Genomic DNA, 4,145 nt, shown 5'->3' with positions numbered 1-4,145 from the left:
GGATTCCTTCATCGCCTTCACCATCATCTTCAAGATTCGATGTGCCCCTGCCCCTCGAAGCCGCCAAGCTCCTCCGACGCGCCCTCAATGCCGATCCAGCCAATATCACCGATCACCTCGGTGCGATCAGATCCGCCGCGGCCGAGGGTGACGAGTGCGGCACGAAGCGCCTGCAGTCGGCCGGCGCAATTGAGCACCTCGCGGCAGCGTTGCTGTCCGACGCCAAGACAGTGGAAATCTTGCTAAAGGTGGTTCCGATGTTGATTCCGACGTGGTTTTCGCTCGGGTCACCGATTTCCGGATTGAATTGCGTGTCGAACTAGAAGGCGGCGGAGGCGGGGCCGGCGCTCGCGGCAGTGGATGTGCGATTTCATATTTTAGGGCTTTTCGTTTGACAGTTAATCGGATTAACTTGTCAGGGTTAATCTGATTATCTGTGACGAACCTCTTTCGAAAACGATTTTGAACATTGGCGAGTCTCGCCGTTGCGCCGATCCGGCCGTTCGAAAGTCGCAAGTCCAATTTTGCATATTAACTGTGATAGTTAATCGAATTAACTGTGAATGTTAATTCGATTAACGGTGACGATCCTCCTCCGGAAACGATCTCGAACATCAGCGAGTCCCGGAATCGCTAATCCGACCATTTGAAGGTCGCAAGTCTAGTCTTGAAATCGCCGGAAGAAGCTAAGATTTGAGAGCTTCGTCGCCGAATGTCAAGACCTCGTTTTCGACGTAGATGAATGAGATTTCGCCGGAGAATGAAGAAACATTGGAGACGATCCAGTTAACGGCGGCGTTGAAATATGAAGTTAGGGTTGAGATTTCGTCGTTTGAAACTTTGATGAAAACTCCGATTCCGGCGCCGTAGATGGCGGTTAATATTATTTACTCAGCTAATAATAACAACTTTTAAAGGTATTATTGGAATATTGAAATATTGTTATAACAAATTGGTTATTTTCCTAAATATGTTAATAGTTGGCTATAATTTTAAGATATGAGAGCTGTTGTTTGGGCTAGATACCTAACCCGCCCTTTTTATATAACTTTTTTTTAATTTACTTTAATTTGGTTACATATATCTTCTTGAAGATTCTTTTAAATAATTATTTTTCAAAATTGGTTTTGATTCAAGAACTATAACAACAAATCTGTAAGATTCCTTGATATGCATTAAAGAACATTCACGTCTAACTTGATTAATAATATTTTTGTGCCTATATAATGTAAGAATGTCAACAAATAATAATAATATAAAAATAATATTAGAGACACATAAAAAATCATTGATGTGATAATCATATATAATACAGTTTTTTTTTAGCTAAAAATTCGAACTAGCAGTTGTAAAATAGCAATGATTGATTTTAAAAGTAGCAAAATAGTTCAGAATAAGAATTAATAACACCCAAAACTACCCAAGTATAAATAATTTGTACACAACGTAAATATTTAAGGGTGTTATAATCAGGGCCGGCCCAACGATTGTCGAGGCCTTAAGCGAAACATTAAAATGAAGCCTTATAAAAATAAATAAATATAAAATTCAAAAGTAATAATATCAATTTTTTAACAACAATTTTTAATATTATCTTCTTAACTTAAAAGACAAAAAGAGAAAATATCTATTAAGATCTTTGTGAGCACGCGTCTTCAACTTGTCCATTTTTCGATCCAAATACCTAACAAATAGATAAACATACAAACAAAAGATTTAGCAAATAAATATTTATAAAAATTGAACTTTTCTAACCTTTTGTGATGCAAACATATTAATTAGATCTTTGAATTCAAGCTCGGATAACATATTTTTTTCAATTGACAACATGGCTAACCCGTTCAACCGTTCTTGCAACATAGTTGATCTCAAATAAGATTTTATTAATTTCAACTTTGAAAAACTCCTTTCGGCGGAAGCCACGGTTACAGGAATAGTTAGTACTATCCTATAAGCAATGCATGCATTTGAAAAACAATCCACATTTTTAATATAATCAAGTGTTTCAATTGGAGTACTATTTTCCCTCACCAAAATTTCTCTTATCACTTTTAATTCACAAAACAAATCTAACCCATCAATGTCAGAAACTCCATTACATTTTAACACATCTTCAAGATTCAATGAAATTTTTTTCAAAGTACATTCATCCAATGATTTTAGCTTTTTGAAATTGAAAAGAAATCCAAAAATATTTGCATATGTTTCAAATTGCTCAAATCTATTGGTAAGTGAAGATATAACTTGATCAACGATGAAGAGAAAATATTCAATTCGAAATGACTCCTCGGGGGTTAGTTTTTCACCACAATCAACACTTTCCCCAAATTGTTTTTTCCTATGAATCACACGTTTTTCTCGAAATTTGGGTTCAATTTCCATCTCATTTGCAATCTCTTTTGCCGAAATAATGGCATTTGTAAACCCATTTTCTCTATAATTTTGAAAATATGTGATAAGACCTCTCAATTGATCTATAGCAATCTCAATATGCATATACTCTCACTTTCTAAGCTTTTACTTGCAACATTGATAGCAAACAATATATCATACCAAATAGTCATGCCAAGCAAAAATTCAAAATTTTCTAATTCATACTCCGCTAGACATTTGGCTTCACTCTTTATTTTAGGATCATCACAAGTTTCTCCTAACTCAAGCAATGCATCTCTAATTTTTGGAGCTTGGTATCTAATCGCCTTAACGCTATCAATACGACTTTCCCAACGAGTTTGCGACAATGATTTAACGGTCAAATCGGATATGTTATCTTTTAACACTTTCCAACGCTTGGTAGAAGAAGAAAACAATGAATATATTCGTTGAAGAACCCCAAAAAATGAAATAGCCCTAACACAAGAGTTTGCAACATCGGAAAGTACTAAATTAAGACTATGACAACCACAAGGTGTATAAAATGCTCGAGGATTTATATCTAATAATCTTTTTTGAACACCTTGATGTTTTCCTTTCATATTAGATCCGTTATCATAACCTTGTCCTCTTATATCATGTATGTCAAATCCTAGATTTTCAATTTCTTTTACAAGTGTACCAAAAAGTCCTTCACCGGAAGTATCATCAACTTGTAAAAATCCCAAAAAATATTCCTCTATGGCTATTGGATTTTTTTTCATACATACACACCTTAAAACGATAGACATTTGTTCTATGTGATTTGAATCCGGAGTACAATCAAGTATGACCGAGAAATATTTTGCGTCTTTTATAGTTTTCAAAATTTGGCTTTTAACTTCAAGTGCTAACATTTGTATAAGCTCATTTTGAATCCTATGTCCTAAATAATGATTATGAATATCACCACTTTGAATACGTCGAACATGTTCTTGCATTACAGGATCAAATTCCGCTATCATTTCAACAAGACTCAAAAAGTTCCCATTATTTTCTTGATAAATCTTTTCATTCGTTCCACGAAATGCTAAATTATTCTTAGCTAAATTTTTCACGATTGCAATTATTCTTACCAAAACATTCCTCCAATGTTCCTTCTCCTTATTTATTATTTCTTGAGCATGTTTATCAATTGACTTATTTTTTGCTAATCTTTGTTCTAATTCAAACCAAGAACTCATACTTTTTATGTGATCGTTGCTTATCTAGTGACTTTTCAATTTTTTACTAAGATTTCTCCAATCATTTGTCCCTTCATCACCAAATTGATTCTTGTTATGAATGTTAAACAATTTGCAACAAAAACAATACACTTTATCAAGATCTTTTGAATAAATCAACCATCTTCTATCATGCTTTTCCCCATTTGGTAGTTTTCTAAGATAGTAAGAATGAGCAAAATGCCTACTATTTTCATCTTTCGGAAAACTAACATCACTTTCTCTAATTGGACCTTTCTCCACAAGCATGTCTCTAAAATTATTATCTATATTATTCCATTGTCCCGGATCATAAATATTTATATATTCGTCATTCGTATGATTGTTAACTTCTTCTTCAATTTCAATTTCAATTTCATTACAATCACCGATGTTTTCTTCATTACCCATTGTATCTCTAGATTTTTCTACCACCGTTTCACCATTTTTATTTTCATGCACTTCTTCATTCATTACAATATCCTTTTTCTTTAGAAATTTTTCAAGAGCTCCTTTTTGAGAGTTAACCAT

General features: G+C 34.0%; 1 pseudogene; it reads right to left on the bottom strand.

Moving 5' to 3' along the window:
• Positions 1-2,474: 2,474 nt before the first annotated feature.
• LOC149400739 (uncharacterized) lies at positions 2,475-4,145 on the bottom strand (annotated as a pseudogene).

Source organism: Urtica dioica, chromosome 4 (assembly GCF_054948205.1).
Source record: "Urtica dioica subsp. dioica isolate 48M chromosome 4, U.dioica_male_clone48M_v1_H2, whole genome shotgun sequence".
Taxonomy (NCBI): Eukaryota; Viridiplantae; Streptophyta; class Magnoliopsida; order Rosales; family Urticaceae; genus Urtica; species Urtica dioica.
This window is presented reverse-complemented; position numbering and strand designations above follow the sequence as displayed.